General features: G+C 42.6%; 1 protein-coding gene and 1 long non-coding RNA gene across 6 annotated transcripts in view; both read right to left on the bottom strand.

Annotated features, from left to right (window-relative positions):
• NTM (neurotrimin) overlaps positions 1-27,767 on the bottom strand; it is a 1,001,303-nt gene that overhangs the window by 53,226 nt on the left and 920,310 nt on the right. The gene's annotated exons all lie outside the window — the stretch shown is intronic.
• LOC146399940 (uncharacterized) lies at positions 13,917-20,564 on the bottom strand. The gene is made up of 2 exons (XR_014815598.1): positions 20,491-20,564; positions 13,917-16,732 (listed from the first exon to the last, which is right to left on the bottom strand). It is a non-coding gene; the product is annotated as an uncharacterized LOC146399940 (long non-coding RNA).

Here is a 27,767-nt window from a genome sequence, read left to right as displayed (position 1 = left end):
TGTATTAGGATCAGATTCTTTAGAAAATGTGAGTTTCCTTAAGACGTTCAGCTGCACATGGAGACTCTTTCTGCTCAGGGAGCAGTTTTGGACAAACACCTTCTATTTGGAAGTGGGGTTTGGTGTTGGCATCTGAAAGCTCCCAGAAGTCACCATTATCTAGTACCATAAAAAAATGTGTCTTTGGGTAAACCTGGAAACTGAAACAATTTATAGCTATTTCCAGTTACCCCCTCGCTTCCAGACACAAGCTATTCCCCAAACAGCTCTAGTTCAGCTTCTCTGATGACAGGAGGATTTCTGCAGAATATTTCATGGAGATTTTTTTTAAATGTTTACAACAATGCAAATATTGATGTCTCAGCCCAGTCAATACCCCAATTTATTGTCCTTCAATATAAACACTGAGCCAGGCTCCCTATTGGTCAATATCTGCATTCAGGTAAATAAATCTTTATACTGACTCGGTGGATGTCAATAGCTACTTATTCCAGATAAGTAAAAGTAAAAACAGGAAGCATTATTTATTTGGAGGAGGTAAAATAGCAACTAGTTACATAAAGGCCCTGCGGCATTTCTGAAATATCAATATGTAGTTACTTTTGGCAATAAAACATCACAGTATTATAAGGTGTGGGCTTGAAGCAAACTGGTTGAAATTTTAGATGTAGGAGTTAATAAAAATAAATTTCATCTATGGTATTAATATCACAAGGCTGTTTTTCAACACTTGAAGGAATTCTCAGCTTTCCAGTTCTTTTCATCACATGTGAGGTTAATTTTTGATATTAATTGTGAGAACTCACAGGGCTCTAGGTTCATGAAGGCGTCCTAGATGATGTAATTAACCCTATTCCAAACCTAAAACAAAAATGTGCCCAGGCTTAACCTATATGTGGTGAGCAGATATCACCTAGTTGTGATTTGGGTCTTATGTTTCCTGCTTCGGAATCACGCTTCGCAGACTATTTCTGGGCATCAGGCTTCTGTGTTGCTAGGTGTCTAATAAAACAGACTGAGGAGCTCCTCTGTGGCTCAGCGAGTTAAGGATCTGGCCTTGTCACTGCTGTGGCTGTGGTTACAGCTATGGCACGGGTTCAATTCCTGGCCTGGGAACTTCTGTGCAGCTAAAAAAAAAAAAAATCTATCTGCATACATAGAATGGTGAAAAACATCTAATATGTATTATAAAAATGATTTCCCTTTGGGGGGAGTACATTGTGCCTTGGTATGCACAGAATTTATTTACCTAGGAATTATCAGATATTTAGTTAGAAATGATAACATGCTGAGAAAAGCAGCAATGTTACTTCCCTATAGGAAAAGTTCCTTCAGGCTTGTGATTATGCTCCAGTAATTGGTGTGTGGACTAACTGAGGTAACAGAACATTTAACCAATCAAATGTGGCCATTTTGAAGCTGTAAATGATCACATCCAAGGTCGTTCCTTTATAGCTGGTAGCAGAATTCAGTTACTAAAGGAGTGATACGTGGTGGCAATGGGGTGCTTTTAAAGCAGCACACATTGAATAAAATTAAATGAAGATTGATGCCCACTCTAAAAATGTCTACAGTGCCATCGAGGGCCCCCCCAGATGATAAAAGCTGCAAAAAGTGAAATAATGTTATTTGCCTCCAGCATGATCCCCCCCCCCAGAGTCTCCGTAGCCCAGAGGGCAAGGAGAGCAGATTCTCTAAAATGGGGAAGCATGTGTCTTTGTGGCTTTGAAATCTGAGAGCCATCTACACGACCGGAAGCAAGTAGAGACGAATCACAAGAGAATCCACAAGGAAGCCCAGGAGAACAGCACAGGGGCTGGAGATGTGCTGGGGCGGGCGGGCCAGTGCAGCTGGAAAAGCAAAAAGAGCTGGACCTGGCCCGGGTGATGCAGATGGCTCATGTCTGTCAGAGAAGCCTGGACCATTTCACGATGCTGGCCATTGTTCTTCCTGCGGGATGTGGACGTCAACAGCCTTTAGATCAAGGGAGCTTTACCAGCCTACTTGAGGTTTACTGACTTGCTTTATGTAAACTGGTAAATCACCATCCCCGCCCAGTGTGCACAGAAGGATTTCCCTAAGGACCCCGGTGGAGATTCAAGGAGGTGCCTTTCTCCTCATCAGCCCTGAGCAACGTGAGCGAGCACCTACGATGGTTCATTATTTATTAAAACAGGCATCACAGGTTTTCTGAAAACCTACCATGAGCGAGGGACAGGCTATGAATGCAGCCCTGTTCCCCATGACTCTGGGTCCCCACAACAGTGACTGACAGGTAGTAAGAGATACCAGTCATTGTTTGTGGATGGAATTAATAAATAAGAGCTTACGGAGGCAGAGTTCTCACAGGAAGAGGCTTACAGCCCACAGAGTTATGGAATAGAGCCATTATCACACACTATGGCCTTTTAACTTGGAGGGGCTACAGATGCAATGATAATGACCATCAAAGTATCGCATCCACATGGCTACGGAGTTCTTGCGGTTGTTGGTTTTGCATGGAATGTCTATGTGTGTGGGTGAAGGGGGGCTGCTTATTAAGGACAGGTTCACAAAAGAGGTCACACTTATGCTGAGGTTTTATTTTTTTATTTCTTTTAACTTTCACATTTCTTTTTAAAATTGTTTTTATAATTTTTTTTCTTTTTAGGGCCATACCCACAGCATATGGAGGCTCCCAGGCTAGGGGTCCAAACAGAGGTGTTGCTGCCAGCCTATGTCACAGCCACAGCAATTCGATATCGATATCCGAGCTGCGTCTATGACCTACACCACAGCTCATGGCAATGCGGGATCCTTAACCCACTGAGTGAGGCTAGGGATCCGACCTGCATCCCCATGGATGCTAGTCGGATTTTTTTTCCACTGAGCCACGACAGGAACTCCATGCTGAGGTTTTAAAAAGCCCAACATGAATGAAGAGCCCAGGAGGCCAAAGGGGAAAAGTATTCCAGGCAAGTGGAATGGCATGTGCAAAGGCTCAGAGGCAGAAAAGAATATAGCATTTTAAGAGCAATTTATAAGTAATATGTCGATTCTGAGGTTGAAAGTGAAATAGCAGAGAGAATGAGGAGTACTTTGTGTGTACATTTGGGCAGGTATCTAAACATGACAAGCAAAAAGCTTTTAGGATATTCCTGAGAAGCCAGGGAAACCTTTTGCAACATCTGGGCAAGGAAATAACATAATCAGGTACATCTGACCTACAGCACCCTCTAGCAGCAGAAAGGAGGATGATGCAGAGAAAGGCAACCCTAAAGACAAAAGATGAGGAAGAAAAACAGTGCAATGATCCTAGTAAGAGATAATATGTGCCTCAACCAGGCAGTGACAGTGGGAATGGGGAGAAATACAAGTATTAACAAGATATTTAGAAGGATTAGAAATCCTTAAAAGACTTGGGCTTGGACATTGATTGAAAATATATATGCAATAAAAAGAAATAATCTGCAGTTCCTGTCGTGACTCAGTGGAAATGAATTTGACTGGCATCCGTGAGGACGCAGTGGGTTAAGGACCTCGCTCAGTGGGTTAAGAATCTGGCGTTGCCGTGAGCTGTGGTGTAGGTTGCAGCCATGGCTTGGATCCTGCATTGCTATGGCTGTGGCGTAGGCCGACAGCTGCAGCTCCTCTTCAACCCCTAGTCTGGGAATCCCCATATGCTGTGGGGGTGGCCCTAAGAAGACAAAAAGAAAAAGAAAAAAGAAATAATCTAAGATAACTTACAATTTTCTGTCTTGGGCAACAGGAGAGTGGTGCCATTCCCTGTCGTAAGGAATTCAGGACATGCATGATGGATTCCATTGGTGTAACATAAATGTAAAGTGGCCTATAGGGCACTAAAACAGGGGTCTTTAAAACAGTTAGATGTTTGGATTTGAAGCTCATGATATACACCCACTTGTTATCTGGTTCACTGTAGCTACACGTGGTAGGAGTTGCAGCTGTGACACAGAAGGAGATAAAATGAGAAGGAGCAGAGAGAAAAGAGAAAAGGATCCAGGCCAGACTCATTCTGGAGATTATCACCCTTAAGGAGTGAATAGAAAAAGAGCTCAAGCTAAGGGTAAGAAGGAAATTTCAAAGAAGGAGAAGCATGGAGGAGTGTTATGAGGCTAAGGGACCGTGTTTCCATAGATCTCTTGACAATGACTCCCATGCACACTGACACTGACAACCTCCCAGTGCGTGCGACTGTATCATAGCCTCACTTGTGTCAGGTAGGGCTGTATCACATCTTCACTTGTATCAAATGGGGTTCTACCACAGCTTCACAGGATGGGGTTCTATCACAGCTTCACAGGATGGGGTTCTACCACAGCTTCATAGGATGGGGTTCTATCACAGCTTCATAGGATGGGGTTCTATCACAGCTTCACAGGATGGGGTTCTACCACAGCTTCACAGGATGGGGTTCTATCACAGCCTTATAGGATGGGGTTCTACCACAGCTTCACAGAATGGGGTTCTACCACAGCTTCACAGCATGGGGTTCTATCACAGCCTCATAGGATGGGGTTCTATTGCAGCTTCATAGGATGGGGTTCTATCATAGCTTCATAGGAAACCAGCCGCCTTGCTGTGAAGAAGCCAAAGGGGCCATGAGAAAGACTCCTTGGAGAGACTACCTGGTAGAGGTCTGGTAGAGGTCTTAGGCAGTAGTCAAAATAAGCAATTACATAGATGAGTGAGGATGCCTGGAGTTGATTCCATGCCCCAAACTGTCTCATTGCCCAGGCTTCAGGTCTTTCTCGGTGAGGTCGCTGGCATCATAGAGAAAATACATGCTATTCCCCATGCTCTAAATCCCTGACCAAGGTCCGTGAGCATGATGCAATTGTTAGTTTATACTACTAACCTAGGGGATGGTTTCTTACATTAGCTAAGTGGGACAGAGGCAAAGCAAAGGGACAGGAAACTAAAAGATACGTTAGAAAAGGAGGCAGACATTTAGCATAACATGAGGAGATGAAAATCAGATTTGGCATCTAGAAGGCCCACAGTGTTCTGAGCATCTCGGTGAATCAATACGAATAGAAGGTGGACCCTGGTGGGCCAGTGAGTTAAGCCCTGGAAAGTAAATTGCTCTTTCTACAAGGGTTTCCCTTCCAATGACTGTTTGATGATTTGTCAGTTCCAATATCTTTTACAGTTCTCAGTAATCTGTTACAAAAAATTAATTGGCAAATATGATTTTCAATTCTTGGAACTTGGACAGCAAAAGTCCCCAAGCCAAAATTTATCTATTGGGCTCAAAACTTAAGCATAAGTGACTGATATCTTTAAAATATTTTTTTTAGTATGCTATACAGAGCACCCAGCTTTGATAGTTATCAATATTCTGACAATACCATTTTAGTTACTATCGTTGTTTGCTAGATTATTGCAAAGTGAGTCCCAGATATTCCATCATTTTCCCTGGAAATACTTCAGAATATTTTGTTAAAAGGAATGCTCTTGATGTTACATTACCAAATACAATTATGACATCTGACAAAATTAATAATAATCCCTTAGAGTGTTGACTTTTGATTCCAGTATTCTAGAAGTTGTAATTTTTGGACAGTCCAATGTTAAGCATTGGGCAAGGAACTAGGAGATACATAAGTGAAGAAGAAAAAAGGCATGCTAGAGGAAAAACTGCAAAAGATGTAAAGTGGTTATTCTGATACCACAATATCACCTTTCAATTATTTTTATTCTCATCAATAAAGACCTTCTCCTCAATCTTTGGTCTCCAGTTACCCACACAATACATGTTGTGGTCTTATCTTCGCTTTGGGAGAAATGGGCTTTTAGAAAAAGATCAAGCAATCAAAAAGTCATTAAATCATAAGTAACCTGAAAATATAAATACTAAATTAATAATGAGAGGATGAAGGTCTTCCACCATCAATAAGAAATAAGGCAAGAATGCTTACTCTTACCACTGCCATTCCATAGGAGACCTAACCAGGGCGATAAGATAGGAAATAAAACTCAAAGAGATTATAGATTAGAAGATAAGTAGTAGGACTATCTTTACTTGCAGATAGTATAATTGTCCATGTAGAAAATATGAGGCATATACAAAAACTTGCTAGAATTCATAAGTGAATTTATCAAGGTCATATAATACAAGGTCAACATACAGAAATAAAGTATATTGCTGTATACTAGCAACAACAGATTGGAACAGAATAATGTGTCTGGGGTCCCTAAGACCACTCTCACCTTCAGAGATTCCCTTGAAGAACTCACAGGACTTAGCACAAGTTGGGCTCACAGCTGGTATTTATTACAGAGACACAGTGAGGAGACATGGCTGAATCATAAGAAGTACTGTTCATAGGAATCCATATGAAGCTCCCATATGCTCGCTCCCCTCTCATAAGGGGTCTCACAGAACACAGTATTCCCCAAGCAATGCATATGTAACAACATGTGTGTGATGCTTCTGCCTGAGGAAGCCCATAAGTTTTAACTGGGGACAGTGATATAGGCACTTTCTGCCTAGTGTGTACCGATACTGCAGACGTCCAGGAAGAAACCAGGTGTGCAGCATAAACAACATTGTGCAAATAATCTAGGCAGGGCAAGTGTCCAATCAGTCAGAAAAAGTCTTATATAGATGTAGGTAACTGTTTACCAACCGCATTCCCAGATACTACCTACGGGTCAATCTTGCAGGCAGTTCTCTTTAAAGATAACAATCTTGGACCTGCTATATAAACTCTTTCAGAGCAAATACCTACCAGTAAAAACAAAACAAAACAACAACAACAAAACACACACACAGATATTGAAAAGAAATTGAAAACCTTCTAATATATATATAAAAGAGGCCAAGTAAGAAAAAGAAAATAGCCAGAAATATGAAAAAAAAAAAGAGAATCAGTTACTAGAACGTTATACTAATTAAGATATTGTGGTATAAGCATAAGGATAGACATATTGATTGGTGGATAAGAATAGTTAGTCTCAAAATACCCACACATGTAAGTCCGATTAGTTTTGCAAAAACTCATCAAAGCAATTCAATTCATGAAAAGACTGTCTAAGAATATTAAAAAATAGTCTGGAAAGCTGGATATCCAAATCATAAAAATGAAAAATAATCTCAACCCTTCAATTACATCATATAAGAAAAATTAAATGGACTATACAATTAAATGGATCTAAGAACAGGAGGTAAAATTTTGAAGTGTCTTGGGATTCCTTGGTGGTTCAGCAGGTTAAGGAGCCAACACTGTCACTATTAGGGCTTGGGTCACTGCTGTGGCACAGGTTCAGTCGCTAGCCTGGGAACTTCCATATTCTGTGAGTTTGGCCAAAAAATTATAAAACACCTTGAGAAAACATAGAAAGGCATCTTCATAACTTTGAGGTAGGACAAAGATCCTAGACTGGGTACAAAAGCTATATAGATAAGAAAAAGCTAATTGTGTTAGAAAAAGTTGATAATTTCAGTGACATCAAAAGTAAGACCTTTAATTCTTCAAAAGACATCTTAAGAAAATGAAAGCATAAGCTAAAGAATGGAAGGAAAAATCTTGCTATACACGCATATCTGGCAAAGGAAAAGTATCCCAGATGTATAATATTCTTACAACTTAATAATAACACACATTTTATTTAAAACGGCAAAACTTAAAAAGACACATCATAAAAGACAATCCATAAATGGCCCATAAACACATGAAACAATAGTTAACATATTTATTTAGCAGAGAAGCATAAATAAAAACCGCAGTGAAATTGCAATACTCACTAGAATGGAACACATTTTTAAAAGACTGGCATAGAGGTCTCCAACCAATAAACACCCTTGGCACATAAAATGTTTTCCAAGATAGACGACATGCTCCTCCTATAAAGCAAGCCTCAATAAATTTAAAATGATTGAAACCGTACCAAGTGTGTTGTCTGATCACAATGCATTGAAATCAGAAATCAATAACGGAGAATTATGGGGAATTCACACATATGTAAACATTAACTCACTCCTAAATAACCAATGAATCAAAGGAAAATTAGAAAATACTTTGAGATAAATTAAAATGAAGATTAAATATATCAGAACCCACAAGATGCAACTAAAGTGTGCTTAGGCATTTAGTGTTGTAAATATCTATATTAAAATAGCAAAGAAAGATTTCAAATCAATAACCTAAACTGTCACTTTAAGACACTGGAAAAGAAAGTAAATTAAGCCAAAAGCAAGCATTAGGAATAAAATAATAAAGAATATAGAATTAGTAAAATAGAGAATAGGAAGCAATAGAGAAAATCAATAAAACCAAAAGTTGATTCTTTGACAAGCCTTTAGAATGAGTGCTAAGATAATAAAGTGGAAGGAGTCAAACTGTTAAAATCAGAAATGAAAGAGAAGATATCATGCCCATCTTACAGAAAAGAATACAATATAAAGGAACAGTATGGATTATTCTATGTCCATAAATTAGGTAAGCTAGGTAAAATGAACAAGTTTATAGAAAGATACAAACTATTAAAACTGACCCATGAAGAATTAAAAATTCTGAATAGATTTACAAAAAGAAGGCTATTAAATTCATAACTAATATTTACTCATAAAGAAAGCCTAGGTCTTTACTCATAAAGAAAGCCTGTGGTTTCACTGTGAATTCTACCAAATATTTAAAGAAGAACTAATATAAATTCTTCATAAAAATTCCAAAAAGAAAAAATATGTAGAAGGGAATATTTCACAAACTATTGCATGGGGTCCAATTCCAAAACCAGAGAAAAATTGCACAATAAAGGAAAATCATAAACCATTATCTCTTATAAATAGAGATGTGGAAATCCTCATTAAAAATACTAGCAAACAAAATCCAGGGGCATGCAAAAATGATTACACACTATGACCAACTGGGATTTATACCAGAAATGCAAGACTGGTTCAATTAAAGTAATACACTGTATCAAGAGAAAACAGTACAAAACAGAGGATCATCTCAATAGATCAAAAACAGTGTTTGACAGAATCCAATGCTTCTTACTGATAAAATAAAAATACTCAACAAACTAGGAATAGAAACAAAAACAAACAAACAAAAATACAAAATTTCCTCAACCAGGCAATGTGGATTTACAAAACCCCATAGCTAACGCCAAATTTAATGGTGAAAGAGTGATTGCTTCCCCACTCAAGATCAGGAACAAGAGAAGAATATCTACTATCAGCCAGTTATTCAACACTGTACTGGAGGTTCTAGCTGGGCTATTAGTCAAGAAAATGAAATAGAGGCACTGAGATTGGGAAAGAAGATGTAAAACTCTCTCTATCCACAGCTGGCATGATTTTGTGCATAGAAAAGCCGTATAAATCCATTTAAAACTATGAGCACTATTAAATGAATTCAGCAATATTAAGAATACAAGATCAGGAGTTCCTGCTGTGGCACAATGGGATCAGCAGCATTTTGGGAGCCCTGGGACAAAGGTTCGATACCCAGCTCAGCACAGTGGGTTAAGGATCTGGTGTTGCTGCATCTGTGGCTTAGATCACAACCACAGCTTGGATCCGATCCCTGGCCTGAGAATTCCATATGCTATAGGGTGGCCAAAAAAGAAAAAAAGAAGAATACAAGATCAATATATAATAAATAACTGTTATGTCTATACAATTTGAATGAACAACTTGAAAATAAAATTACCCCCCCCAAAAAAACTCCCAATTCTATTCATAATAGCATCAAAAAGAACAAAATACCTAGCAATAAATTTTAAATAACAGTGCAAAACCCTGCTCTGAAGATTATAAAACCTTGTTTAAAGTTATTAAAGAAAATCTAAATCATTGAGAAGTTTCTCCAAGTAAATGAATTTGTAGGCTTAATGTTAAGATTGTTAAGATTGCAATATCCTCCAAATTGATCTTCGAGACAGTGAAATTGCTATCAAAATCCAAGTTGATTTGGTTTCTGAAATTGGCAAGCTGATAATAAATTTCATATGGTAATTCTGGGACCCTGGTATGACCAAAACAATCTTGAAAAAAGGAGACAAAAGTTGGTAGGCTCATATTTCCAAATTTCAAAATTTATAGCAAAGTCATGGCAACCAAGACAGTGTGGTACTAACATAAGGATGGATACATGAAGCAATGTAACAAAACAGAGAGTCTGAAGGAAATTCCTGCATTTATACTAAATTTACTTTTGACAAGGGTGTCAAAACAATTCACTAACCAAAAGAATAGATAGTTTTTTCTTTTTTCTTTTTTTCAATAAATAGTGCATATACAAAAGGATGAAGCTGGGGAATTCCCATTGTGGCTCAGTGCATTAAGAACCCAACATGGTGTTCACGAGGATGTGGATTTAATCTCTAGCCTCACCCAGTTGGTTAAGGATCTGGTGTTGCTGCAAGCTGTGGGGGTAGATATAAGAAGCAGCTTGGATCCTGTGTTGCTGTGGCTGTGCTGTGGACAGACAGCTGAAGCTCCAATTTGACTCCTAGCCTAGGAATTTCCACATGCTACAGATACAGCCCTAAAAAGACAAAAGTAAAATAATTTTAAAATAATTTTTAAAAAAGATGAAGTTGTACCTTACTCTAGAACATATACAAAAATTAATCCAAAATGAATAATGTAAGAACCAAAACTTTTAGAAGAAAATATAGAAGTAAATTTTCATGACTTTGGATGAGGCTATGGTTTCTTGGATATGACACTAGAAGCACAAGCAATACAAGGGAAAAAAATATATATATATAGGACACCATAAAAATTTAAAACTTAAAAGAAATGTTATCAAAGAACACCATGAAGAAAGTGAAAAGAGAACCCAGAGACTGGGAGAAAATATTTGCAAATCATAAATTAGATAAGGTACTCATTAGCAGAAAATATTTTTAAAAACTCATGACTTGATAAAAAGTACAACTCAATTAAAAACGGACAAAGATTCTAAACGGATATTTCTCCAAAGTAGATATAAAAATGGCCAAGGAGCACATCAAAAGATAGTCACATCATTAGCCATTAGAAAAATGCAAATGAGAACCACATTGAGACAAGAAATCACACCCACTAGGATAGCTATAATTAAAGATGAATAATAACAAGTGTTGGTGTGGACACTGAAAAACTGGAAACTTCACACACTGGTGAGATTATAAAATGGTACGGCAACTTTGGAAAATAGTTCAGGGGTGTCTCAAAAGGGGAAATAGGGCTGCTATATGACCCAGAAATCCCACTCCTAGGCATACACCTAAGAGAAATGAATATATCCACACAGAAACTTCCACAGGGATGCTTGAGACAGTATTAGTTACAACAGCCCAAAAGTGGAAACAATTCAAATGCCCATAAATTGGTGAATGAATAAACAAACTGTAGTAATATCCATTTATATCCATTCAATGGAATGTTAATTGATCATAAAAAAGAAATGTAGTGCTGATAAATGCTACAACATGAATGAATCTTGAGAACATCATACTAACTCAATGAAGCCAATGACAAAATATGCCATTTATCTGAAATATATCAAATAAGCAATTCCATAGAAGCAGAAAGTAGATTAGTAAGTGCCCAGGGCTGAGGGCAGGTTGAGGCAAAAAGGTGAGGTGAGGAATGACATCTGAAGAAGATAAGTTTCTTTGGAACAGTGATAAAATATTTCTAAAATCATGCTTCATAATAAAAAAATTGATACTTATACAACTCCATAAATATATTTAAAAAATTTCATTTGTACAAGTCTAAGCGAATGAACTGTAAACTATTTGTTAGTTATATCTCAAAAAGGCTGACAACTGCCTTTTTAAAATCTATTATAATTTATGTTCTTACATGTTAATCATCAAGCAATTAATTGTAACATCAGAATAATGGCACACTTCCAAAGGGCTAGAATGTCGATCAAATGGTAGGCTCATGTATTTTTAGCGGCAAAGTGGCTTGACAACTTTGGAAAACTGTCCTGATATATCTTGTAAAATTTAATGTATGCTTAACATGTGACATAGACCTTCCAATCCTTGGTACATATTTTAATTTCCCCTTGACCCATTGTTTTTTTTAGGAGTGAGTAGTTTAATGTTAGATATGTGTGAATTTTCCAAATTTATTTCTGTTATTGATTCCTGATTTCAATCCATTGTGATCAGACAACAGACAAATTTGTTCAATTTCAATAATTTTAAATTTACTGATATTTGGAATGGATGGGCAATGGGGCCCTATTCTACAGCACAGGGAAATGTGTGTCATTGGGTCGCCTTGCTGTACAACAGAACTTGAAGAAATCTTGTAAAATCAACTATGCTTTAAGAAAAAAATTAAATAAAAAAATTATGCAGGCTTGCTTTAGGGACTAGCATGTGCTCTATATTGGAAAAAATTTCATGTGCCAAGGATATTTATAAGGTGGAGTAGGTATACACATACTCCTAATAGTTTTATTCCTAACAGCCAGAAACTAGAAATTATCTAAATGCCCTTAAACATGGAATACTACATGCAACAACATGAATCCATCTCACAGGCATTATGCTAAGTGAAGGAAGCCTCATCCAGAAGAGTGGTTGCTGTATGATTTCACACATATGACATGCTATCTACAGTTACAGAAATCCCATCAGTGGTGTCTGGGGCTGGGTGCTGAGGAGGAAGAAATATTGCAGAGGCATGAGGGAAGCTTTTTAGTCAATGGAAAGGCTTTATATCCTGATTAAAGTAGTGGTTACATGACTGTATACAATTTGTCAAAAGCCATCAACCTTAAAATGCTTGAATTTCATGGTATGTAATTACAGCACAGTAAAGTTGATTTCAAAAAACCCAAATCACTTGATGAAGTAAATCACACATCTCCCAGTTGTGTTTGCAGGGTTTGTTTCTGAGTGATGAGATTTCAGGAACATTTGTAAATTGTTGGCTTGCCAGGACCCCCAAATCACACAACCATGCCATCTCACCTTCCTTGCTCAGCATCTGTATCCTGGTAATCTCAGTGCAGTATCATGTAACTTAGAGAATGCTAAATTGAAAATCAGGAATTGTGATTCCAACCCTGGCTATATCCTTTACGAGCTGTGCAATTTTGAGTATGAAGCCAGTCCTATAAAGTACCTGTTCTACGGGATTGTTGCACAGATGAACTATATAAAACCTATATAACCATCTGCCATATTAGTTGGGATTGTTATCTCTAAGCATTTTAATAAAACACATCAACACAGAGAAGTGATACATTCTGCTGTAATATTTGTAGATTTTTAGCGGGGTTACAGATGGTGCAGCGGTGCCCTGGCCCAGGAAGCCTGCCAGCCTGACCTCAGTGCTGGTCTCATTCTCTGGCCATTTGAAATACTAAGGGAAGATGTAATTACCTTTGGTCACTAATTAAAAGAACAAACATATCACTAGCATTGCCTTCTCCCTTCTCTTAATGGAATTAAGTCTAAAGGCAAGAAAAATTCTCAAGCACATGAAATAGTAGTTTTTCCTCATTTTATTTCTTGTTTTATTGTGTGTTCTCAGTGTCCCCACTTCAGAACAGTATCATGTCTTTTCTCCTGAATTTTCTTCCTTTGCCTCTCACAGTGGCCAGTGTTGCATTCAATTAAACTGGACACATGGAGTCTGCTGTCAGATTCAATTTTATTTTCCTCTTCTCCATGCTGCTTTTGCTCTGGAATATGAGGGATAAAGGCATTAGGAGGGTGGAGATTCAGGTGGTCCTTCGATTATGTCTGAGGCTGAGCCATCATGAGTGACCATGTCTGGACAGTCACTTCAGCCCACTCAGGGGGACAGCCAGCTTTCTCTGACCTTCATCGGACCCCGGCCCAGATTTACCACTCTCCTTTCTGCTAGAGATGTAACTATCAATATTACTGTCCTCAGCAAACGGGAGTCTTTTTTTTTTTTTTTTGAACTAGAATTAGCCCAGACTATCTTTAAGAATGATGCAAGTTTATCCTAAATTCAACTCTCCACCCAGACATGCACACTTGAACTAGGAATCACAACCATCAGCCAACCCTAAACATATGGGCAGCCTCGTCTCTCCCCAGACAAGATCCTATGCCAATCTTCTAAAACAGCAAAAAAATCATAATGCAGGGAGTCCTTGATTATTACACGTTTTCATATGTGCGCTGCTAAATTTCCATCAAATTATTCATGGAGTCTGAATTCCTCATTTGAAAAATGAGAATAATATCAACTTTGCATGTTTGTGGTAAAGATTATAATGTCCTCATAAAGGTCCACTTAACCAGCACAGTCCATGGCACACAGGAGTGCTCACTACAAGCTTTCCTTTTTCTTTTTAGTGACACAGATGTAGTCTAGATTTATAATTATTAAGAAAAAATATAGGATTCCGTAGGTTTACCATATAAGATAGCTTGTTGGAATTAGATGTTGATGTCAGCTGAGATCTGTTCTATCCATGTATCATCAACTCAAACTGGCATGAACTTTGCACAGTGGCAGTGCCTGTTCACAGTTCCTAATTCATGGTTTGGTAATAGAGTGGGTTGTGAACCCTTGTGCTGAGATTCTAAGTCCCAGCCTCTGCCTTTTAAGAGCCGTGTGCCCACCCCAGACGAGAGGGACACAAAGCACTCTGGGTGATGTGTTTGACAATCCTCCCTTCACATCGGTTCCTTCCCTGAATGTTAAAGAAAACACTCGCTTGGGTTCCATGCGGGAAGCTTCGCAGCTAAGGTATGATTTCCCATGAGTTTTTAAATAGAGAAAAAATAGGCATCTGGGCAAAGTTAGGATGAAAGACTGTTCCAAGAAAATGCCTACGACGAGGGCTTGGGTGTATATTTGAAACCCACTGAATGTGAGTCAAGGGAGGGTGAGTGAGTGAGATTATGGAAATGCCAGGAGATTTAAGGAGGGTGGTGTAACCACCGGGTGAGGCATGGATATATCTAAATAATAGCGTGGCCCCGGATGATCTTCCCAGTATTTCAGCGGTGGCATCCAAGTAACCAGCTGTAATCTATTACACTGTGTTTTTCAAATTAATTGATTTTGTGCTCCCAGAATGTACATCTAGTCTTTCATCTACTGAATCTTTGCTATGAGACTAAATGAGCTTTCGCAAGGAGAACTACTTTGATCTAAATACTCCAGGGGGAGGGAATCCAGTCTGTACATCAGAGGCACGGCTGGTCCCTTCGACAAGAAACTGGCACATGAAAAGTGTAAGTGGTAAGAGCCCCACCATCACCAAGGCCATTACCACTTTCCTCTTCCACTACCTGAGCCCCAGTGTGAGATGTCTGCATCACTATTTGATACGCAACCTTCCCTGAAGAGGTCTAACAGACCCTAATGTTTGTACTCGCTAAAGCATCATCTGACTTCAAGTGAAATATTTGCAGTCAAAATCTATTCATGTGTTTCTCTGGTTCAGATGTCAGCTAAGCTGTTCAACCATTACACCTGTTTACTGCAAACAGGTGGCCTAATCCATGCACACCACCACACCCCATACGTTCTTCTTTGCAACTCTTCCCACCTGACACCACCAGGTTCTGAGTGCGTTAGATCTGTACTAACAACAGCAATCAGAAATCTAGGAGTCTTCATTCAGAAGGTCTAGGGCACTGGGATTCTCTTTCCTCTGCCAATGTCTAAATAGCTGTAAAACCTCCTTCAAATCACATAATCCTTTTAGGCTTCAACTTCGGTATCTTTAAAACTTAGATCATGCTGCCATCTCAGAGGAAGAGATTAAAGGCCTCTTTCCTCATTACGTGCGGCTGCCGTTGGGCCCTGATAGAGTGATCACCATTTGAAATTGTATTTAGAAGGAGGACGAGACTCACTTCCCACTGTACCCAGCTCGCTCAGGCTGCTGGTTGTGCTTTGAGCTGCAGTGGCCTTAGCCTGGATGCACACCATTCTGTGGATGCGATGAGGAGGCCACAGTGGCCACTGCTCCCACATACTGGAGCCCACACACTGCACAGATGGTGAGAGGGAAAACTGTGTGTTTGCACCCTGGCTGGACTAGCTCCAGAGGGTCCCTGGCTTCCTAGAGTCTGGGTATCCCAGCCGGAGATGTGGGCATCCACCAACCCAGACAGGAGATGCAAAGGAGCCAGTTAATACATCCTACACCTGGTGCAGGTGTTTCACTTGACTGTACTGCATCGATCCCAAGCCTAGGTCACCAGGTAGCATGCTGGTCATCAGGTACAGCAACCGGCTCTGGCTGGAACACCTCCTGCCTTGCTTCCCTTCCTCTGGCTCACCTTCATCCTCATTCCTCCTTCCTTGGGGTGGTACCCTGAAGGAGGAACTTAGATATAATTCTGGCCAAGGTTTTGTTTTCCAGGATCCCTGAGCCAAAGTGGCTGGAGATTACAATAGGGTTCCGGTATGTGTGAGGTGCCTGCAGCTGGAGGCCCCGCCCTGATGGGAGTCCCAATTCTGCCACTTGCTGGGTGTGCTCCTTCCAGCTTTTTGCTCATCCCCTGCCTCAGTTGCCTCATCTGTAAAATGGGGATAATAACAATATGAACCTGATCACAGTTGTCATTAGAATTGAATTGGAGTTCCTGTCATGGCTCAGTGGTTAACAAATTCGACTAGGAACCATGAGGTTTCGGGTTCGATCCCTGGCCTTGCTCAGTGGATTAAGGATCTGGCGTTGCCATGAGCTGTGGTGTAGGTTGCAGACGTGGCTCAGATCCCGCGTTGCTGTGGCTCTGGTGTAGGCCGGAGGCTAAAGCTCCAATTCGACCCCTAGCCTGGGAACTTCCATATGCCATGGCAGTGGCCCAAGAAATGGCAAAAAGACAAAAAAAAAAAAAAAGAATTGAATGAGTTATTGTATGTGAAATGCTGTGTGCCTGACACACATTAGACTGCCAGTGTCGCTGTCACAGTTATTATTCATGCACCTCCTTCTTTCTCTCCTCCTGAGCTCTCGTATTTCCTGTTTCTTACCAAGCTTTCTATAAATTCTATGGACCCCCAAATTCTTAACACTGTACTCTCTTTAGCTTACATTACTCAGAATCAGTGCAGGTCTCTTGCAAGTAAAGAAGCCTAACTGGTAAATGATACAATCAAGCTACCAGCTAAGGGTTAAAGAGGCAACAGAGAGTTGGAGCAGTTGCTGGAGCAAAATCAGAGCAAGGCCGGGAAAGGACATTAGCCTCAGAGAGGTTAGGCAAGTCACCCAGGATCCCACAGCAGGAGCCAGAAGTAAAACAGCCCCGCTCTGATTTTGCTCCAGAAAAGCAAAACTGCTCCACTCTCTGTTGCTTCTTGTACCGTAGCTGATAGTGTGGTTGTATCAGTTACCAGCTGGGCTTCTTTTCCTGCAAGAGACCTGCACTGATTGCCTACAAAAGCCGTCGCCTTTCAACCACACTAGAGGTTGTAACTTATTATTTTAAATATCTGGCTTTTCTTGAGAGTTAACTATGCTTAAAATGTCTCCGTTGTGTAATTTTATTTAATTCTCAGAATAATCCTCGGAGTAAAGAATACATGTTGGTGCCACAGTAATGAAAAGGCAAACATGACGAGGACAGTCAGAATCCTGTGCTCATCTGTCTCCAGAGTGGGTCTGCCTGGAGCCGATCTGCTAACCTCAGCCTCGGCACATCGACGACACCCAGGCCTGCCTCCTCCTTTCCTTGTGGCCTCACTTTAACATTTTAAGATGTCACTCAGACTGTCAGTAGGTAGTTAGGGAACAGGGCTGTGTGGACTTGAATGGAGATGGGAAGTTTCCCCCCTCCCTGCTGGCTCCTCTGCCTACTCGCTTCCTAGTTGCCAGCTCAGAGTAGCATTTGTAACAGCCTTGGGGACTCATGCTACCTGCCCTCTTAGGGATCAAATAGAGGGGACAAGCAAGTGCCAGAGCAAATCAAGGTAGGAAGGGTCCCCGACCATTCACCAAGTCACAAACACCGTGAAACACCCCTCAGGTAGTTCTGTCTCTCACACCTGCCGCTACTTCCTGGTGACCTACCAGAGGGTCCTGGGGGGCAGTCCAGGACTTCGGGGCAAGACTCTGGCCCCAAGTCACACACCTAAAAGGACTTGCACCTCCCTCCCAAGGTGACAGCAGGCGTGGTGGTGAATTCAATGAGCTCAGCTTGAGGAAGCCCTTGGCAGTTCTGCCCATCAGAAACGTTGTGGTTCCAAGTGATGAGACCGTGAAGCTGAAAACACTTGGTAAATCAAAGTGCTGTGTAAATATAAGACACAACTGTCTTCCATGTGTCCGGGAAGAGTGCTTCTTACTTTAATTCATTCATTCTTTATGTCTTGCCTTTATTTTTTAAAGGGATTTAGGAAGGCTTCCCCCAATTCACAGTATGGTGTATGTGAAAGCCGCATTAGCAAAACACTAGATGATGAAGCCTTAAGGAAAGATTGACCGGAGTTCCCTTCATGGCTCAGCGGTTAATGAATCCAACTAGGATCCATGAGGATGCAGGTTTGATCCCTGGCCTCACTCAGTGAGTTAAGGATCTGGTGTTGCCGTGAGCTGTGGTGTAGGTTGCAGATGGGCTCAGATCCTGAGTTGCTGTGACTGTGGCGTAGGCCAACAGCTGTAGCTCCTATTTGACCCCTAGGCTGGGAACTTTCATTTGCCACTGGTGTGGGCCTAAAAACCAAAAAAAAAAAAAAAGATTGCCTGATTTTACTACATGCAGATCTGAAACTGTTGAAGGACAAATGACAGCATCAAATTAAAAAAAAAAGAGAGAGAAGAGACAGAGGAATAGCTGTAACATTTATAAGAAAGGGTTAACCTCTATAAATATACATACTTCCACAAATCTCTTTTATATTTATTTAGGGCCACACCTGCCTGGGATGTTCCCAGGCTAGCGGTCTAATCGGACGTCTAGCCACTGCCCTACACCACAGCCACAGCAATATCAGATCTGAGCCACGTCTGCAGCCTACACTGCAGCTCATGGTAATGCTGGATCCTTAACCCACTGAGTAGGGCCAGGGATTGAACCTGCATCCTCATGGATACCACTTTGGTTCTTTACCACTGAGCCACAATAGGAGCTCTGCACAGATCTATTTTTTTTTAAATGATAAACAACATGATAGAAAAATGGATGAAGAACCCCGGCAAGCAATTCACAAGGGAAAAACCAAATACCCAGCAAAAATATGAAAAAAGGAAATACATTTGCTGTAACTTCTCTACTAACAGGGATATGCAAATTAAAATGAGGTGCTATTTCCTGCCTATCACCTTGGCAGCATGTAAGCTATTTAGAGTATTCTTATGAACTAAAGGTTAGGCAAATGGGCACTTAGGCAAGCTGTTGAGATTGCTAGTTGACACGGACTTTTCTGGGGGGTGGAGGGGAGGCAATACAGCTGGTGAGGGAGTTCCCATCGTGGCTCAGTGGAAATGAATCTGACTGGTATCCATAAGGATGCGGGTTCCATCCCTGGACTCGCTCAGTGGGTTAAGGATCCAGCGTTGCTGTGAGCTGGGGTGTAGGCTGGCGGCTACAGCTCCGATTCAACCCCTAGCCTGGGAACTTCCATATGCCACCGGTGTGACACTAAAAAGCAAAAAAAATAAAAAATAAATTTAAAAAAATATAGCTGATGATTTAACATTTTAAATAAACATATCTGATGACCAAGCAATTTCATTTTAGGAACCCAGTCTATGCGTGTACAAATATGTGTACATCCAAGGCTATTCAGGGAAAGACTAGAAATGACTCTGTATCCAAAAGTGTAATAAATGACAATATGGTCACCCAGGCACGCCTTGCTTTTTTATTGTGCTTCGCTTTTTTGCACTTCACAGATACTGTGATTTTACAAATTGAGGCTTTGTGGCAGCCCTGCATCCAGCAAGTCTAGCAACACCACGTTCCCAAAGGCGTCTGCTCCTTGTTGCCTCTGATCGCATCATCTCACAATAGTTCATGTATGTTCATTACTGCTATATTTGTTATGGCGACCAGTGATCTTTGCTGTTACTAGTAGGGCTTATGGAAGCCTCGAATGATGGTTAGCATTCTTTAGCCATCAGGTATTTTTTAATTAAGGTAGGTATCTTGTTTTTTTTAGACCCCATGCTATTGCATACTAAGTAGACTACAGTACAGTGTAAACTAACTTTTATATGCAGCTGGAAACCAAAACATTTGTGTGGCTTACTTTATCATGATATCTGCCTCATTGTGGTCGTCTGGAGCAGAACTCAAAATACCTCGGAGGTCTCCCATATTGTGGAGTATGCAGCACTCCACAGAGTGCCATCTGGTTGTGATATGTAGTTACATTTAAAACATGTAGTTATGGGGAGTTCCTTTCATGGCTCAGTGGTTAATGAACCTGACTAGGATCGATGAGGATGCAGGTTCGATCCCTGGCCTTGCTCAGTGGATTAAGGAGTGAGTGTTGCCATGAGCTGTGGTGTAGATCGAAGATGGGCTCAGATCCTGTGTTGCTGTGGCTGTGGTATAGGCTGGCAGCTGTAGTACCCATTCAGCGACCCCTAGCCTGGGAACTTCCATATGCCACACATGTGGCCCTAGAAACCAAAAAAAAAAAAAAAAAAGTACTTGTAGAACTCTGAATATAGTGGAAACCTAATTCTGTATGACCTGTGTGTTAACTACATACATATGTGTAAATGTACAGAACATTTTCCAGAAGGATAACCATCAAACTGTAAAGAAGGATGAGTAAGTGTTCTCATCAATTAAACAAATATTAACTGAGCCCTTAGTACATGCTGAACACTGTCCTAGGTATTGGAGACACAGCTGTGAACAAAACAGACAGAAGTCTTGTCCTCAGGGAGCTTACATCTCAAAATGGGAGACAGATAAATAAATAAACACATTGACATAGATCGTGTATAAGGGTGATAAGTGCTGAGCTGGAGGAGGGCAGCACAGCAGGGCAGCAGTTCTGGAATGGGAGGATAACTTGCCACAGGAATCTCAGAGACACTGCCACTGAACCCAAAGAAAGGGTGGACGTCAGCCACATAGAGACTTGGGAAGGATTGCTCCACGGAGTAACAGCAAGCGCAAAGGCCCTGAGGCAGGATCTGCAGGGCCCAGGTGAAGGCAGTGTGGCTGGAGAAGAGTCTTCAAAGGGAGGAGATGGAGGGAATGAGGCCAGTGAGATGCTCAAGTTTGTTCTCCAAACTTGGGAAAGTTTGGAGATGGGAAACCACAGTGGTGGAGGTGACAAGATCTAGCTTTAACAAGATCCCTGGGTGCTGTGCCAGCATTGGCAGAAGCAGGGCCAACATGTAGCCCTGGTGTGCAAGGTTAGGAGGCTACTGCCAGACCAGGCAAGAGAAAAGAGTGACTCAGACCAGGAAGGTATTAGACAAATATAGGCTCCTGGTCCCTTATCGGGAGGACATCACAGTCCCTCACTTGGGATCCACAATGGTGCATGTTCTAATGCTTCCACCACAAAATATAAAATAAACCCCTAAGGATAAACCACATCTTTTGAATTCACTTTGGTGCCAACAAGAGGCAGAGAAGACTGAATTAGCATGAACCTGGATATGACATGCTAGACTAGGAAGGCCAGAGCCAGAGAGAAGCTGAGGACAATGACAGGCCAGACCAGGGCAGAAAGGACATCTCTGGGGAGTCTGCAATCACAGGTTAAGCCCAAGAGAAGGGGTGGCCACCAGGACACATCCAGGCAGGGGCCTGGGGGAGAATGGTGTGGAGCTGGCTCTAGAGTGGACGCAGAAATTGTTCTCAAAGCCAGGTGCAGGCTGGGTATCTGGCCACCTGGGCATCATCCAGAGACAAGGCCAAGTCCAGGCCGGAGGCAGAGCTGGTGCCTCGTCACAGCCATGCAGATTCTGCATCCTCTGGGACTTCAGACCACGGGGTGCAGAGAAATCCTGGGACCCTGGCAGATCGTGGAGAGGGGGATGGGCGCTTCGGAAGGTGGCAGTTTCAGACATGTGAGGAAAATCAGGAAGCTGCTACGGAAGAAAGCTCCGGGGCTATGGCAGGGTTGAAGGAAATAATTTGTTTCCCTGGCTAGTGAGGCGCCAGCTGCAGGCAATCTGCCCAGGACGGGGGATGGGGGTTGGGGGTGGGGTTCCCCCGGGTGCTGTACTCGGAGGGAGCAGATAGCGCTCCACACACCTGCGCAGGCTGTGCTCTGGGCTAGGGCCCAGTGATTTGGGGTCCCCCATCCCCTGAGGGCCCCAGCGGCACCCTGTCAGCAGAGTCAACCCAGTCACCTGCCTCAGCATTCAGAGTGTTCAGTTGAGAATTCTTGCAAAGTTTCCCCACTGTGACGCGTCAAACAGGATCACTCTGCTTCTCCCTCTCTCCACTCACAATATTTATATTCATTTCTTTTATTGAAATCTATCTGCTCTGCTCTATTAAAATGGCTTGACTGGCAGCTCCTATTCCTGGGGAATCCGCCACCCATCTATTCTCCCGACAACGAAGCTCAAGCCTTCCATCTTCTGGTGTGCTCGCATGGCCTTCGAGGATCAAATCTTCAATCTTAAACGACATTTCAGAGACACATCGTCTAAACGAGGTCCCGAATGTGGGCAGTTAAACTACCAGTTCAGTTCTGCATTTAACTACTTCCAGTCAAACACAGAGAAGATTCTGGTCTTCCTTCTTCCTTGGCATCTACCCTACTTGTCGTCCCCACTCGTGGGAGTGTTATAACCCCAGGAGAGAGGGGAGAGGCTGGCCTCCCCTAACAGCAAAGCTGAACAGTGCATATGTGGGTGCCAGATGGACCTGGATTCCAACACATGTCATGGTGCCTCCAATCCCCTCCTCTCACAGCCTCCCCGCCACCCATAAGGGGCCCACATCAACACCACCTTGATCTTAGAGGCTCAGAGCTGAGGTAGCATCTGAAGGCTCTTGCACTTGTTTGGAAGGTGTGGCAGGTAGATGAAGGTACCTGCCCTCCCTTGGAGAAAGAACAGTTCTCTCTATGGAAAGCCCACTTTTGTCTTCAGGTAAGGCAGGTGAGCAGGGCTGCATGAATCAGGGCAAACGTCAGGGCAAATGACATGAGCGAAACGTCTGACCTTCACATCTGGTTCACAGGCACGCCTAGCAGCTGGAACGAGCAGAGGGAGCAGCTGAACCCAAATCCAGGCATGAACTCGTCATAACATCATATGTCTACAGGAGCTGCCCTGGCGCCTCCCTTCCTCTCGTAAAGAAGGGGGGTCTTCAAGTGGTGCTCAGGAAAAAGGGACAAGGTCCCATAAACCATGTCCCAAGCCAGGCTGCGGATGATGAAGAGTTGCTGGGTTCGGGGCACATTTGAACAGAAGCATGCCCGCATTCTTCAGCCAGCCCCTAAAACCTCAGCTGCGCTTCCGGCCATGCTCTAGAGATAAAGGGCGATCCCATCTGGTGATCCTCTCTGCTGCAGGGCTTCAGCCAAAACGAGTCCATTTGGCCAGATTGTGAGTCAAACCATTTTGGGGGGGACATACTTTATGATCTGGTTGTGCAAGCTACCCACAAGTCAAATCTGAGGAGACAGATCTGTATCAAATATTTCTTTCAGCACAACTGATGGTTTTATTAAAGATTTGTATGGCCCTCTTTTCTTCATTTTCTAATTTCTCTAGCTTCTAAATATGTCACCCTCATTTTGAAGCACCTTTATATTTATTTACAAGCATATTTGTAGAATTTCCTTTCTTTTTTTCTTTTTTTTTTTTTTTTTTTTTGTCCTTTTGTCTTTCTAGGGCCACACCCACGCCATGTGGAGGTTCCCAGTCTAGGCGGTCCCATCAGAGCTGTAGCCGCCAGCCTACACCACAGCCACAGAAACGCAAGATCCGAGCTGCGTCTGTGATCTACCCCAGAGCTCACGGCAACGCCCGAACCTTAACCCACTGAGCAGGGCCAGGGATCGAACCCACATCCTCACAGATGCTAGTTGAGTTCATCGACCGCTGAGCCATGACGGGAACTCCATCATTTGTAGAATTTTCTTAAAAACAATCAAAGTTCAATATCCACATGGTAATGCAAAGACACAGCATGGTGTTTTAGGAAGAATATTATAATAAAAGTCATACTTCCTAGAATCTATGCTTGCTACTAACTAGCTGCATGACTTGGAGAAATTTGCTTAAACTTTACTGAACTTGGGTTTTCTCCTTTTGAAAATAAAGGAGAAAGAGATTAGGATGGGTGATTTTTTTTCTTTCTTTCTTTTTTTTTTTTTTTGCCATTTCTTGGGCCGCTTCCATGGCATATGGAGGTTCCCAGGCTAGGGGTCGAATCGGAGCTGTAGCTGCTGGCCTACGCCAGAGCCACAGCAACGCGGGATCTGAGCCGTGTCTGCGACCTACACCACAACTCAGGGCAACACCGGATCCTTAACCCACTAAGCAAGGCCAGGGATCAAACCCGCAACCTCATGATTCCTAGTGGGATTCGTTAACCACTGAGCCACGACGGGAACCCCATCCATGATGAGAACTCCTTAGGCTGCGTGATTTTTAAAATTTCTTCCAGCTTTAACGTTTTCTATCTCTGTGGACTCCCTTAGTAGCTGAGGAAAGAAAGACTGCCTTTCGACCCAGAATTTCTGTTTGAGTTTAGGGTCAGTATGCTTTCTATGTGATCAGAGTGTCACCAAATACCCTAAATGGTGGTCCTCTCCATCCCCAGTGCTTCGTCACAAAATCCCCCACATTTTCTTGGGGAGATTCTCCTATGCTCCCCCTGGCAAATCCCTTCCATCAACTGATTCTATTCAAGGCTCTTAAAACTATCCTAGTTGAATTACTAGGCATCCACCAAAGCAGCAGAGTCACTTTCCAGGTTCCAGCATCTATGTTTCTTTTATTTTCATCTGAGCCCCTTGTGATGTCCCCTTGTCCTGAGGAATTCTTCTTCCCTTTCAGTTTGTGCTGTGCAGTTTTATCCACTTTATATTATTAATCCCAACAAAGCCGACCTCTGCATTTAAGATGGCAGCTATTCTAAAGGCATGATGTTACTAGAACATGATATATCTGGGGAGAAAAGTTACAGCCAATATTCTTATGTAGGGTATGCCCACCTCTAACACTCACCCTATTTAATGGTACTTTTTCAAAGGGCTAAGGGGTCGAGGGGGCGGCCAGCCCTTACATTAAATTCACAGAGAGATGGTTAAGATTTCTAGCAGTGAAATCACATCACAAGCAGGGACATCACCAAAGTCTATGATAGGGAAATGTATGGAAGTAAGCAGAAGGGTGCTTCCAATCCAAATTGTTGAATTTTTACTCAGTTGGACTCGTTTGACTGAATTCCACCAAACATGCAGTTTGACTGTCACACGTATGAAGTGTATCTGTCACTGTCTTAAGGATGAACATTTGTTTGCTATGATGATGTGCTTTGATGCAGTCAGAGCATTCCCCACCCCCCCCTCCCTCCACCACCCTCCCCTGCCTTCACGGTGCCCTGCTTGCTTGCGCTGAGTGGAAATTGGTGAGTCACATTAAAGGTGCATTTTAGATCATTTCACACTGTGGCCTTAGGTCTAGAGCTGTTTGCTTTTCTTACTATGGCCAAGGATCTTTGAAAGATGGCCAAAGTGATATAAGCCCAAACACTTAAGAAATATGAGGATCCAAGGTTAGCCAAGTACACAGGTATAGCACAGAACTGGGCCTGGGTATTTATTACACAGTTTTGAAAGAGTGTAAAAGGAAAGAACATTACTTATTGTGGCATTTCTTTCTTTCTTAATTTTTTTCCCTCTTCTTTTCAGGTCTGCACTTGCAGCATATGGAAGTTCCCAGGCTAGGGGTCAAATCAGAGCTGCAGCTGCTGGCCTACGCCACAGCCATAGCAACACTGGATCTGACCTGCATCTGAGACCTATGCACAGCTTGCACCAATGCCAGATCCTTAACCCCCTGAGTGAGGCCAGGGATCAAACCCACATCCTCACAGAAACTCTATCAGGTTCTTAACCTGCTGAGCCACAATGGGAACTCCTATTGTCACATTTCTGTTTGAAGTATGTCAGCAGTCAAAGAACTGCCCTAACACTTGGCAGCATCCAGCGGTCCTCCAGAAGAAAACCAGGAAACTTACCAGCCATCTAAGCCCAAGCCCAAGAGATTGTATCTAAGCCCAACCCTGAACTTGAGGAAAATGCCCATCTATGCAGTGTAATAACCCCGCAGGTGGATACAGAGGGACAGAATGTGGCTGGCAGCTAAGATGAGGGCAGAACAGGGAGAGTCCACCTCTCTGACCTACATCCTCTCTGCCAGACCAAGCAACATTCCACTGCCCATCTCTAACCCTTGCACATAAAATTGAGCTTCCTGGGGCCTCAATACACGTGGTCTGTGGGCTCCTCTTCTCCTGCAGGACAAAGCCCTGCTGTGCACAGTCCAGACCTACACCTGGAAAGGCTGTATTAGAAATGCCCAAGCAGCTGTCCACGTGCTCCACTCTATCACCAAGTACAAATGTGTGTGATGGGTAAGACTCCACAGCTAAACCCACAGTCAATGCCAGCTCCATTAGTACGGCAGGCGAGCCATCTATTAGGGAATTCAAGGCCCCTCCCTCATCATAGGGAAATAAATGAGCTGTGTCTCCCAGGGAGCTAGGAGATGGAGGAGAAATTCTTCCTTCCTTCCTTCCTTCCTTCCTTCCTTCCTTCCTTCCTTCCTTCCTTCCTTTCTTTCTTTCCTTTCTTTCTTATTTCTTTTTTTCTTTTTCTTTTTAGGGCTGCACCCGTGGCATATGGAGTTTCCCAGGCTAGGGGTCCAATCGGAGGTACAGCTGCCAGCTAATTACCACAGCCATGGCAACACAGGATCCGAGCCATGTCTGTGACCTATACCACAGCTCACAACAACACTGGATCCTTAACCCACTGAGAGAGGCCAGGGATCGAACCTACAACTTCATGGTTCCTAGTCAGATTCGTTTCCACTGCACCACAATGGGAACAGAAGAGATTCATAAAGGAAGCCAACAGCGTTGATCAGACAGGTGCAGATTTGAATCTTGCCCCGGCTGTAAGCAATGGCTTTAACCTGGTAGAGATTCCTCATCTGTTAAATGGACAAAAGTGATTCCAATCTCACAGGAAGGTGAGGATTAAGAGAGACGAGTCTGAAGAAGAACTAGAGACCCACAGTGAGGGGCTGGTGATGTCCTGGCTGGGTCTCCAGGGGTCTGTGGTCTGAGTCCAGCCCCCTCGGTACCTCTGTGCTCCTTCCCTCCGCCAGGGTGCCACCTGCTCTCAGCTGCACCTGCTAGAGTTCCTGCCCTTGGGGAGCCCCGTGCAACCCCACTGTCACCATGCCCTGCACAGTCCTTGTCCCCAACCCCTCACCTCCTTTTTGCAGCCAGCAAGACTTGAGGACACAGTCAACCTGGGAGAGACCCAGACCCACCACAAGCTCCTCTTTCATTATTTCCCTCTTGCAAGGTGAGTGAGGACAGCGCCTCGGAATGAAAGCGTCTCCTCCATGCCCTCTCTCAGCAGAGGCCCTAATTCATTTTTCATGGCCCCTTGCAGTGACAAAAGCCGCTGCTTTCTCTCTTGTAAGCGTGCTCCGTGCAGTAAGTCAAAGCTGATGTGCATGTTCCCCCTGGGTGCGGCACGCGCTTTGATTTAATTTGCCCTGTTGTTTGGCACAGAGCCTTTGCCGCGAGTTCCTCCGCAGACCTGGGGAGGCAGGGCCCTGACAGCGATGGGGCTCAGTGACAGATGGGGTTCAGTGGGTAGTGTTTAAATACTTTGCTGCAATGAGAAAGGA

The sequence above is a fragment of the Sus scrofa genome, chromosome 9 (assembly GCF_054392235.1).
Source record: "Sus scrofa isolate SSC_HxYL_T2T_F1_AM1 chromosome 9, Sscrofa_HxYL_maternal_Yorkshire_Landrace_v2.0, whole genome shotgun sequence".
Lineage (NCBI taxonomy): Eukaryota > Metazoa > Chordata > Mammalia > Artiodactyla > Suidae > Sus > Sus scrofa.
The sequence above is the reverse complement of the archived record's forward strand: the minus strand, read 5'-3'. Positions and strand labels throughout refer to the sequence as shown.